This window comes from Engystomops pustulosus, chromosome 5 (assembly GCF_040894005.1).
Source record: "Engystomops pustulosus chromosome 5, aEngPut4.maternal, whole genome shotgun sequence".
NCBI classification, from domain to species: domain Eukaryota; kingdom Metazoa; phylum Chordata; class Amphibia; order Anura; family Leptodactylidae; genus Engystomops; species Engystomops pustulosus.
Genome location: NC_092415.1, coordinates 36,410,255 through 36,423,802, shown reverse-complemented (window position 1 = coordinate 36,423,802; position 13,548 = coordinate 36,410,255). Strand labels below are relative to the sequence as shown.

General features: G+C 43.7%; 1 protein-coding gene across 4 annotated transcripts in view; it reads right to left on the bottom strand.

The window, feature by feature from the left end:
- PAG1 (phosphoprotein membrane anchor with glycosphingolipid microdomains 1) overlaps window positions 1-12,934 on the bottom strand; it is a 124,428-nt gene extending 111,494 nt beyond the window's left edge. For 2 of the 4 annotated variants that reach the window (XM_072151639.1, XM_072151641.1), the window contains exon 1: window positions 12,780-12,934. The gene's annotated coding sequence lies outside the window, so the exon portion shown is untranslated. The remainder of the gene's footprint in view (window positions 1-12,779) is intronic. The other 2 variants (XM_072151640.1, XM_072151643.1) reach the window with 1 other exon arrangement.
- Window positions 12,935-13,548: the final 614 nt, after the last annotated feature.

Below are 13,548 nucleotides of genomic sequence, written 5' to 3'. Positions count from 1 at the left end.
CCACTCCCTTTTGGCAACTGCCTAGTCATACAGCAGATGCTAATGAAAGGTACAATGTAACATATCTTTTTTTCTGTAAAACCTATTTTTAATACAAAACCACAGTGTATGTACTATGCTCTGTGGGGACTGGGGGAGTGCTAAATATGGGTCTCCTGGTGACAGGTTCCCTTTAAGCACTTAGGCTCAGTTCACACCCATGTTAGGAATTTCTGTTAGTCATCTTTAGGCTAAATGCACACAAAAGGTTTTGGCGCACGAGTCCCCACGTTTTTTCCATGGGCTCATACACACTGCTGTGGCTTCCATTTAAGAAATGATATACCAGGTGTATGTTTGCAACTCGGACAGACTTTCTGTTGTCATCTTACTTGTGTGTAAGGTCAAGGTCTCTCAGAAAAGCAATATCATTGAGGCCGACCCCCCCATGCCCTAGCGTTGCATTATGAAACTCAATGCTAGCGGCATGTGTGAACGCGGCCTAAGCAGCCTTAGTGTGCAGGTATCCTTAGAAAATCTTCTCAACATTGTCCAATCCCCGTTAACTTCAATGTATGAGATGTTACGTTCCGTCACACTTCCATTACTTAAAGCGGAGAAAAAGACGCGGACCGCTGCACTATTTTTTCCGCTATTTATGAATGGAAGGGGGAAAGCGTGTGTGAACTTACTCTTAAATGTAGCTGTCAATATAGGACACAAAATCGGGAAAAATCAACAAATTGTGCTCCAGTTTGGCTCATTTAGCAGATCAATAACAGCTATTACAGGTCATTGGTCTGTGAAAATCAGGGATTTCACAGGGAAGTCATCTGTTTACCGGCTATCTTTTTACAGCTACAACAAAATACAAAGTATAAGAACTTTGTTATATATGGACAATACATCAGTCCATCAAGATTGTGTGCCGTTAGTGGAAAAGACCAATAGCATGTGTTCGTATTAGAAAAACGAACGTGTGAAAAAGCCCTAAATCTTAGAAAATTAAAAATAAAAGAAAACAGCATCTTCTTTTTCTTCATAACATTATTTGTTGTAGTGAGAAAACAGAAACTAGGAGAACAATGAATTGAGCACAGACAATGGCTACAGCTTGTCCTCCATGATATTTCAGCGAGATAAACAGACCAAGGCCAACCAGGGCAAGATCCAACTAATAAACCACCAGTGAGGAGCACCGTGGACACACAAGTGATGCCGCTGTGTAGAGAGATTCATTTTCCTGCTAACCCGTGACATCACGTTGGCCGCTACCTTTGGAAATGTAATCAACTTTAGTAATAAACGCCGCCGGTGATGTATGGCTCTTCTACCAGAAGACCCCAGGGAAGAGACGCATAATCGAAATAAGAGGGAGCCCGACTCAATCACTGAAATGTTGCTTTTTAGCCGCCTATAAATCACAGCTTTCATTTATTGACGCCCCACGGCCTTTTAGCCTTAAAGCCAATTTAAGCACAAAGCAAACCCCATGAAAGACACCTCACAAATATCCCGCGTCCAGGCCAGAAGATCAAACAGGTGACAGATCTGTAGGCTGCGCCACCATCGTACCAGTTACTTTCCTTACAAAGGCAAATATGGAACCTCTATTCCATTAGGCCGACAATTTTACAACTGAGGTTCTGTCCTCATCCAACTCTACCGTGTGATTTTCACCATCCTCAACAATGCACCCGTGGTCTGTTGTTTGTGGCCTGGGGGTCCGCTCACACTCAGACGACAGTATAAAAGTCTGCCTGAGCTGCAAACTCAGGCAGGAATAGGATTCCAAGTTGTTTTGGCTCCTGCAGTTGCCCCATACACAGGCATTAGGGGAGTAAAAATACGTGTACATGGTACTTCCCGAACGCAAGCGTTTTGGTCTAACTCCTGATACTTGAAATGCGTTTTAAAAATAATTCATAAGTTCAGTGAGAATCTAGTCTTATGGCTCACTCCCATGTTCTGCCAGTGTTGCGTTTCCTAGCGCACGAGGGATGGGACTCAGCCCCATGACATACATTTTCAGTAAAACGCATGCGATCAAACAAACAATACAAGACACCGGCTGCTGCTTACCCCTTAGGGTGAAGACACACGTGGCGTTTTTAGGACGTTTTTAGCTAGTGCGTTTTCAGATCGTTAAAAACGCATGCGTTAAAAAAATGCATCCGTTTTTTAAAAACGCATCTGTTTTTTGAAAACACATGCATTTTTGTCCATTTTTAATTTGCGCAAATTCGGAAAAACAGACAAAAATGCATGCGTTTTAAAAAACGCACTTAGTAAAAACGGCCGAAAAACGGCCCAAAAACGCCACGTGTGTCTTCACCCTTAGGGTGATGGCACACGGTCAGTTTTTCAGATGCAGTTTTTGAAGCCAAAAGCAGGTGTGGATCATAGTGGGTGATACAAATAATTGAAAGGTGCTGCTCCTCCTAATACTTTTACTCCATTCCTGGTTTGGGCATCAAAAACTGCATCTGAAAAAATGAACGTGTGACATCACCCTTAGGGTGCGGTCACACAGCGCGTTCTTGGTGCGTTTTTGCATGTTTACCATGTGTTTGGCTGGTTTGAATCTGTTTTTCTTCATTTGTGGATGGGTAAGCAGCTATGAAAGTGTTAATACGGTATTCAAACCAGCCAAACGCATGGTAAACATGAAAAAACACATGCGTTTAAAAACGTGCCAAGAAAGCAATGTGTGACTGCACCCCAAGGTTCATGTTTTGATTCCGTAACAGAATCAAAATGCACTGGGCCTGGCTGCGATCGGCAATCAGCACCCAGTGCATTTTGTAAAGCCGCCTTATAGCCTGCTACTCCTGACTATTACCTAACCTTACAAACAATTTCAAATGTAAATAAAAAACATGGGCATGAAATTATACTACAATCTTTTTATAAACATTCTACTGTCCAGACTAAACCACGAGATTCGGCCACATTAGAATCTGTGAATAGGGAAGCCTAGGAGACGTATTGGTGATTATAAAACCACAAGCCATTATCAGGGAGAAGTTGCACTGTATTTGGTGGAGTGACACCATCCACCATTATTAATCCGGTCGGGGAGCACCTATGTACTCACACACCATTGTGTCACTATGAAACGCGTGTAATCTCCAAATCACAAGGACATTTCCATCATCACTGAACTGAATGCAATCAGGGCCATCTCTTATGTGTTTTATCAGCACGCCATAATCCTTTACTGCACAAAAAATGGATTAAAGCCCTGCTGAAAATTGCTGCCGGTGACCCCCCTCCCGATCTTCTCCAATCATCCAGCAAGTGTGTCTACTGCCCATGAGCTGTCATCTCTAATACATCCTGATGGGCATACACTTCTACTGACAGCTCGTGAAATCTAGCAGGACTGGTCAGTCTCGGCACTCATCAGCCTTACACACCATAATGAGGTGTCCCCGGGGGTGGATGAGGGGGGCAGGGGTAGGTCTGCAGCAGATGTGTCTGGCAGATCCAACAGGTAACATGAGAGCAATGTACAATAACAAAGAGGAAGAAAGAACCTGTAGACCCGGCTATAAAATATACAGTAAAAGATAAATATATTTTATATACACATGCTATGTTATATGCATGATATTTTATTTTTGCATGGTACGTGTGGGCGAGGATTATTATTTTTATTTTTTTTAATTTTTGGAGAACGATACAGAAATCTTATTTTAGGAAAAAAAATATAATAATTTTTATTCCATATTTGCAGCAATAAAAATAAATATCGGTACTGACTTTTCTGTATTAACAGCTGTTGTGTTTTCGCAATGTAACACAAAATATGAATCCTGGTTAACTCTTCAGTCTTAATGGGGTTGTATCAAGTTGTAACAATCTGATAAATGGGGATTCAACTAATTGGACCCCCGCTCATCATGAGAAAGGGGGTCCAGCTCTTGCAGGAGCTGTAGGTTGAGTACACGGGAGCGTTAAGAATTGCGGACCCCCACCAATAAGATTGTTATCCCTTATCCTGTGGATCGGTGATAACAAGCAAACTTTGTACAACTTATTTAAGATCCTGAAACCAATTACACTTGTCACTCCAGCACTAGTCATCACCACACAGGTTTGACCGGGTTTTCCAAGTACCCTGATCCTCCTGCTCTTCATTCCCACCTTGCAGCTCCTCCTGTTGGGTGGGCCCCTCAGTCATCTGTAAGGGTGCATCCACATAATAATAATAATTCCTTTATTTATATAGTGCACACAGATTACGCAGCGCTACACAGATCTTGCCAAATCTAATCAAACTACCAGTATGTTTTGGAGTGTGGGAGGAAACTGGAGGAAGCCTACGCAAACACGGAGATAACATACAGACTCATTGCAGATATTGACCCTGCAACTTGAACCCAGGTCCCCAGCGCTACAAGGCTGTAGTGCTAACCAGTAAGCTCCCGTGCTGCCCTAAGTTGGGTGCGTTCACACGTTCAGTTTTTCAGATGGAGTTTTTGAAGCCAAAGGCAGGTGTGGATCATAATGAGTGAGGGCTTATCATTAAGAAGTGTTGCTCTTCCTCTATTTTCACTCCACTCCGGGTTTGGACATCAAAAACTGCATCTGAAAAACTGAACGTGTGGACGCACCCTAAGGGTGATGTCAGACGTGGCACTTTGTCTGCGCTTGCAAACGCAGACAAAGCCGCTCCCACCGGGGCAGGCCTAGGCCCGATCGCATTGGCGTTTCTATGGAAACGCCTGCGATCAGGAACGAGCCGCCGGTGTTTTGCATCAAATTAACACACAACGTCGGCGGCTCATTCCGATCGCAGGCGTTTCCATAGAAACGCCAATGCGATCGGGCCGAGGCCCACCCCGGTGGGCGCGGCTTTGTCTGCGTTTGCAAGCGCAGACAAAGCGCCCTGTGTGGCACCGGTCTAAGGTGTCTGCAAAAGTGTTGTGTTCTGTGTGAAGGGACTCTCGTGAAAATCCATGGGACCTTTACAAGTAGGATAAATATATTTTTAAGGACACCAATCACTACAGTGATAATCATCTTTGTCAGCAAACGCAACATTGGTACAGCTGCAATCGGCACATCACAAAATTACTGTAGACACTTCACTAATTTTTGTACATATTCCATTTGGAAAAACCATCTGCAGAGTACATTACCAATCTAGATGACATTATTTACAAAGACCCTTTTTTGTTTGTGCGGAAACTAAAATGCGGTGCAGATTTAAAAATTGGCAATTTTTTGCTGCTCCAGTTGCAAGTCCAGGTCTCTTTGATCCAAAAGTCCTATAATTCAATGTATTCTGCACATGACTGCTCAAGAGGACCTGTCACCCATAAATTGGGCAATAGGAGCTGCCTACTAAAGCAGCTCCTAGTGCTTAAACAAAGGCCGCAGTGTTAGCGTTACCGGAAACCTCTGGTAACGCTATCTACAATGTAAACATTGTACCGCTCGCCAAGCGGTCTGATGTATTCATGAGGGGGCAGGATTAGGGGCATGACGTGCTCCAGTCACCGCCGGCATATGGAGCGAGCTGAGTTGTCCAGGGACCGCCCCCTCATAAATACGTTGGACAGCTTTGCGAGTGGTCCAACTTTTACATTGTACCCTGCCGCAGTGTTAGCGTTACCAGAGGTTTCCGGTAACTCTATCCTTCTAACACTGCAGCGTTTGTTTAAGCACTAGGAGCTGCTTACTTTAGTATGCAGCTCCTAGTTCCCAATTTATGGGTGACAGGTCCTCTTTAAGCCATTCCCTGACCATAGCAGTCACATCAAGAATGAATTTGCTGAATATGAGGGGGACCAGAAGCTTTGGAGAAGTGGTGCCCCTACTGGAGATGTGGAGGGATCCTTTGGAGAGATTTTCTTTCTATTAGTAATTTATCATACGCTGGAGCCAATTACAGTGCAGTGCAGCCAGGTCTGTCCTGGCGTAGAATAGAGCAGGCTATAGACAGAGCGCAGGCCAGCAACGTCCTGTGTCGCTCGTCTCCACTCCCACCTACCATACAGGGGGTAGAGGTCACCCTGGGATTTGCACCAAAATCACAGCTTGTACTCCCGTTTTCTGCCGCACAAGATCCGATAAATGTGTCCCAACATCAACTACCCACATTTTGCGAGCTTGGATAGAGCAGATGCCTCAGCGCTATTCCAACGGGAAGTCTCCACTGACAAAACATATTGATTCCAATCTGTAATTTCAGCAGCGCTGCCCTACTGACACTCATCAATATTTCTACCATTAACAAACCAAAGGTCTGAAGCAAAAGATGATTAAAAGAAATTGGAGGATAATCTATGAATAGAATTAACAGATTGTTTGGAGACCAGAAAATGGAACAAACAAAACAAGTAGTAAAGAATTTATGGCACCTCATGTCAGGAGCAGCAAGTCTTCGTGTGAGGGCTAAATAGGAAATATACATAGTCTTCAAAAGGTTTCTATCTGATTCTATTCTAGCCGTACTATTCTTTACAGCGAAACTGCGAATGGTTCATTGAATCAGTTATAAGACATATATACACACACACATGTACACAAATTCAAACATGCCTTCTCTGTCAGAAAACTGGACATATCCATGCAGTATAAGGCTCCTACCACACACAGTGCAGCTTGCTGGAGAAGTGGGGGGATGAGCCCCTCGTTATAGCGGTGCACATGCTCGGAACGGTTCGGTGCCACCATAGCACCACCAACATGGGGACCTATATATCTGGCCCTTAATTTACGGCTGTGTGAAAGCAGCCCAAGACTGGTGATTCGTACTTTGCACCTCTTATTAGTTGGTCTAGTTTGCTGCACCAAAATATAGAATTTGCTTTCCTATGAGGCCATGTCCCCTTTTACAGACTTAGGCTACATTCACACGACGTGTGCCCGCTGCACCTCTCCATAGCGATGTATGGCGCACAGTGCCATATGCTGGAGAAAGATAGGACATGTCTTATCTTTCTCCCGGCTACGGGACGGTACGGTGCCACCGTACCACTCCCGTACGGCGCCGTGTGCCCATTGCCTTCTATGGGGGACGTTTATATGGTGTTTGTACGTCGGCCTTATATACGCCCCCCATACCGTCGTGAGAATAGAGCCTTCAAGAGTCGGAAAACTGTGAATTTCTGTGCCATATGAGACGTTTTTCATCCGTATGCAGCACGTATTTAACCCGTATTTATACGATCCCATAGACATCTAAGGGAATACAAATCTGAAATACGGGAGAAAATAGGACATGCTCTATATTTTTATACGGCTAGTATATGGTAAGGTGTTAGGCTGCATTTACATTGACGTATAGCTGGGTGTGCATACAGCAGCAGCGATGGAGAGGAGGAGGGGTGACCCCTTTCCTCTCTATAGCGATCCATTGCGCACGGGCCGTAACATGGAGAAAGATAGCTGCAAAGAGTTTGTATGTTCTCTCCGTGTTTGCGTGGGTTTCCTCCGGGTCCTCCGGTTTCCACCCACACTCCAAAACATACTGGTAGGTTGTTTAGATTGTGAGCCCCATGGGGACAGGGACCAATTTGAAATACTTTGTGCAGCGCTGCATAATCTGTGTGCGCTATATAAATAAAGAATTATTATTAGATAGGAAATGTACCCCGTGTAGGGAACGTTACCGTATCGCTCCGTGCTGCCATTGTCTTCTTTGGCCCCCATACGGCTGTGTGAATGCGGCCTCAACAACAACAATATAAATGTTTGGAGGTATTGACAATTGAAATTATTCCGCCCGTATGTAACTCTTAAAAAGAAAAAAGGGTACAGTACTGGTAGCATCCGACCATTTTCATACGGTCATGTGAATGCAGCCTAAAACGAATAATAAATAATTCTTTATTTACATAGCGCACACAGATTACGCAGAGCTGCACATAACTTGCCAAATCAGTCCCTGTTCACAATCTAATCAACCTACGGAGTGTGGGAGAAAACCCACGCAAACACGGAAAAAACCTACAAACTCTTTGCAGATGTTGACCTGGGACAAGAACCCAGGTCCTCAGTGCAGCAAGGCTGTAGTGCTAACCACTAAGCCACCATGCTGCCCTAAAACTGTAAATAAATGTGGGGCAGGTGCAAATTACTCTCGTATTGAAGCCTAGACAAATTGATACATCTCCCTCACACATTGTGTTAACATTATGTTTACAAAATGCAATTAGGCCAAGTTTCTCCCTATAGCCTTTGAATTGTGTTTCAAAACACAATTTAAGCCCCTTATCCCTGGAGGAGGCCATTGTGCTCACTTACCAACTGCGCAGCCTGCATATTTCATGAGAGGACGGACGGACAGCGCACCTCATACACATCAGTCCGAGTTATTTCAGGGCCCAGATACAATTAGCTGCTAAATGGATTAATCAGCTCCAGCTTCATAAGGGAAACGTATTTCAGAGAGTGGTTAAAACCCATTAGATTTACTCAGGAAACATCTCCGACTCATTATCGGAACGGCACGGACACATAGCACCAGTAGGACAATCTCCAGTAAAAACCATGCCCATGGCGATGGCTGTGTAATACCAACCGAGAGCAATTACAACCTGCACATTTCCCATCAAGCCTAATACACTGCACGTCTAATAGCCATAATTCTACATACAAGTGTGGAAGTAAAAGCTGCTAAAAATAATCAATACATAAATCTAAGAAATGAGAGAAGTGTGTTGTATCCTCAGTAAGGGATGGTACATGTCCTCTAAGTAGGGAAAGGTCTCTCTTTACATGGGAGCTGGAAGATTTAAAGGGAAACCGTCAGCAAGTTTGATCAACAAGAGGTAAAAAGGAGGGTAGCAGATCTAGTGACTTGTTGTTTGTAGTGACAATAATACAGTTCTCCAGCTCTTGCAACTCAGAACTCAGCCTGAAGAGCTTTCTACTCTCTACACTGTGATGCTCCACAGCCCTCCCCCTCTGCTATGTGTAGGATTTTGGTTGAACACTTACAGCAATCACTCAGAGCAGAGGGGAGGGGCTGTGAAACAGTTCAACAGTTCATCGCTAAGAGCAGAAAGCTCTACAGGCAGATAGACCCGCCCAGAGCACTTTCAGCAGCAATTTAAAATTCACTTTTCACAGCACTGCAGCTACTTACCAAACACAAGGATACGGTTACACAGCAAGGCCTATACCTAACACTATTTGCAATTTCTTATGATCAAAACTGATGATGGATTCTCTTTGAACATGTTAAACTACGGCCATTTCCCAAAAGTTTTACCTAAAGCCAGAAACTGAAGTGAAATATAATACACCCCCTTCCTCCTTAGTTTTATTTCTGGACCACCCTAGTGTTTGAAAAAAATGGATTGGAAAGCATTAGTATAATTCAACAGACCCCACTGACTTATGGCTTACTGCTAGGAACGAGCTCAATGAAATGGGAGTCAAAGCAAATTCAACAAATTCAAGTCTACATGATGCAAGGAGTCCCTGCATGCCTGCAGAACAACTGCTACATACAGAAACCCTGTGTACAATAAGGAGTGGTGGTTCTGCGGGAATTCCTTGAATCATGTATAACTATTAGGGTTCAGGGAGTCTATGCTGCAGTGTAGAGCATGTAGGGTTCATAGGAAGGATGTAGACAGATCATAGATACACAAAAGAGTCACATTTCTTGTAAAGATCTTAAAAGTCATTTATTCCCAATTCCAAATAGAAAAGCCAAAAAGTAGCCTCACATTGTGCACCGGGCATCACTGCAACTTGTGACTAATAGTAAGGTGAGAGAAGCTGGACGTCATGCTGTGTCTGCAGCACATAGTCACCCTCCGCTGCTAGCTCTGCAGCTCTGTGCCAATGCAGCTGAGTCACGTCTAGCAGCCTGGTATCTAGGAAAACACTGCCGGGCTGCCAGTCTCTTCAATAGTGCTGCCACAAGTCCCCCCACAGTTGTCAATGGCAGAGGCACAATTTGGGGCAAATTCATAAAACTAAGACATCCCCTTTGCCACAGTTATTCAGTGTTTTAGATGTTTTCTTTTAGAAATGGAAGTGATCAATTTTGTCAACTAAGAGACAGTAGGACTAGACAGTCTTATACAATGCCAGATTTCTCCCAGCGTCACACACTGATAAATCTGGTGCGGTGTAGTCCGAATTAACTGTGCACGTTTTATATTATGACATTTCTTATAAATCCTCCCTTATCCAAAAAACAAACACACACTCTCCATTTCGCTAAGGTGACTACCCCATGAAAGTCAATGGAGATAAACACGCCATCATATAACATCCATATTTTGGATCCATTGAAGCATCTGGCGCACTACAACCTTAGGGAATGGTTCTTCCATGAAGGGGTGTACAGGCGGTCCCCTACTTAAGGACACTCAACTTACAGACAACCCCTACTTACAGACAGACCCCTCTGTCCACGGTGACCTTTGGTGAAGCTCTCTGAATGCTTTACTATAGTCCCAGGCTGCAATGATCAGCTGTAAAGTGTCTGTAATGAGGCTTTATTCATAATCTTTGGTCTAATTACAGCAAAAAATATTGAAACTCCAATTGTCACTGGAGCAAAAAAAATTTTTGTCTTGATCTACAATGATAAAATATACAGTTCCGACTTACATACAAATTCAACTTAAGAACAAACCTTTGGTGTATGTAACACGGGGTACTGCCTGTACAGTTTTGGAGTCACATACTCATGAACACCAAGATATGAAACTACACAAAACCATTCCCACACAATCCTTTATTAAGGATTTTTCGGTGTTCTTCTCCTGTTTTTTGGCATTCACTTTGCATCTTTCATAACCCAGGTGTCAGAATTTCGATTCCGGTAGTTCACCAGCTGGGAAGCAAGACTGCATGAAATATACATCGCCGCCTAGGGCTTTTTCACGCTCAGAATATCAGCGTGCAGTCATCCAGGTTTTCTTCGAAATGCAGGAATGGATTGGGAACAGAGAACAAGAAAATCTCCAAAGAAAATATTCTCTTTCTCCATCCCTCCGGTATATGCAAGTCTATAAACCTACCAAATAGTAGGATTATGGGTCTGAGCACCCACATACATTGTTTTGTATTGTTTAAACTGTTTTTCTTTGTGGCAAAACTATGAAAATATATAAAGATATTTAAAATAAAAACCTATCAAATAATGAACTGAACATGGACATCATCCCCCCCAATGTTAATAAGGAGACATTGGGGCTTATTAGTCCTAAACCCTGAGACTTATCAGGACTTTTACACCAGTTTTCTGGGGTACAAGCCCTGAAATAATCACAATTCCTAGCAAACCACCAGGAATTGCGATTATTCTCCCCTTCGTGCCAAGGGGCGTGGTCACCTTATAGACCAGCGTAGCCACCTGCCGAATACATCAGGAGGGTGTATACGACAGAATTTACCATAGGAAATGGGGGCAGATGCCACACTGACATGTTTTTTTCATAGGAAACCACACTGGGAGTGAACATCGTTCGACACGCTGAAAATGGGCAAATTCTACTAATTACTAGAACCGGTTTCATAAAATATTTGAAAATTCCGTTGTAAACGCATTCCTTCCTACCTCAAGTCATGTTCACAGAAGGCCAAAAGCCTTTATGATATAAGAGCTGGGACCAGGTAACTGGATCTTGGTCCTACCTGGATGCATGCGGTCAGAGGAGCCAGATTTTGGCTCACACTAAATCTTCCTAAATGGATTCTAGGACTTAAAGGCATTGAACCCCTGAAAGCTTCATACATAACCCAAACCTACAACTTTTTGTCTTGGGACTCATCTACACGTCTGCACGTGTTCTGTGATTTCCATGAATAGCATACTAACCCTTTATTGTCAAATCTTGTGGAAAAATTGGAGCGTGCACTATTTTGTTCACACAAAAAAATAACTTTAATAAAAGGAGTATGCAAAAAACAAAACCCTGACACCAAGTGCATTACTACATGCTGGTGCTATAGCTTTCATAGTAACGGTTATAAACTTGTGGATTATTACAATATTACTTAGAAGAAACATCTATACCACTCCCTGCACCTGTCCGATGTAATGGGGTGCGGGACACTAAGACCACATCTACATTTTAAGTTTTTGTGGGGGGTTGACCTAATTTATAGAGGATACAGAACCCTCCTTGTAAGCGTTATATAATAGATTGGTCTCTGGTGCCGTCCATAAATACCTACAGAGGTCAGATGTTATTACCTGGGGTCCAGACCAAGGAGAACGATACTACGTTTTGCCGGCTCACTACAACGTATTCTGCTGACACAAGCAAAACTAAGTCTACGCAGTACAGAGAGTCTATGTACATAGCGGCGAGCATAGCATATAACGTATAGACTCTATATGACCTTGAGCAATCATGTTTTCACGCGTTAATGCTATACACATATATAATATATACATAATTAACCACTTACAAAACAATTACTTTATGATAATAACAACCTGGCCGGTCCTATACCATTATAAATTGGACCCATATATGTAAATATACACACATATACAATATCTATTGTTGCGGCAGAACCAGTGACCCAATACGTGACAATGATATACGTTACTGGTTTACGTAGCATTATCTTACATCCGGTACAAGCCAAATATCAAGTTATGGAAAATGTGTCAATTTTCCCAATATTTTTTGCATTATTCTAATGTCAGGGTTATACAGCGGAATGTCCAGGACACATAAGTAACACTGTATATGTCCAGGTCCCTGAGATACAGATGCCACCTGGCACCACTGAGGCTGCGGGCACTGCCCCCTCCCAGCACATACTGATGGCATATTCCTAGAGAGCAGCCCCTGCACACATCTTACCGGGTAACCTGCAGCCGTCTCCTCAGCATGAGCTGGAGCCTCCCTGCAGCCTGTGCACACCCGGGAGAGATGCAGCACTGTATCCGCCGCACATGTGTCCAGCCCGGTGTCATCACCGGCACAGCGCCCCCTCCCGGCCGCCCGCGCACACTGCCGCCGCCGCCTCCCGCCCTTCTCCGCCTCCACCACAGCGCCCGGGGGAGGAGCCGCCTCACACTTCACTGCCGCTGTTCACACTGAGGAGGAGACGCATCAACCGCAGAGGGCACACCCACTGCTGCGGGCATATGCAGATCATGTCTCTGTAATGTGCCAGGGTCCGTTACTTAGAGGGTCACCACTAATTATGAAACAATAAGCCTGATAAATCACATATAGTCAGACATATAGTACATTACACACATGCTAGTTATACTCTCTCTTTCTCTCTTCTCTCTATTCACACTATTGGGGGGCGAAAATTTGTCTGGGCGCGTTCACACGTTGCGTTTAGTCCTACGTTTTCATTGCGTTTGAAATGCATTACAACAGCTGAGGAGAGGTGATTCGCCTAATTACATCACTGTTTACATTTGTTAACGTATGCGTTACTATCGCGTTTAGAGTGCGTTTTGTAAACGGAAACGTTAACAGTAATGTAATTGGGCAAATCCCCTCTCCTCAGCTGTTGCAATACGTTTCAAACGCAATGAAAACGCAGGACAAAACGCAACGTGTGAACGCGCCCTCATTCCTGCCCTGCTTTAAGAAGTCCGACTTTATAAAGGCT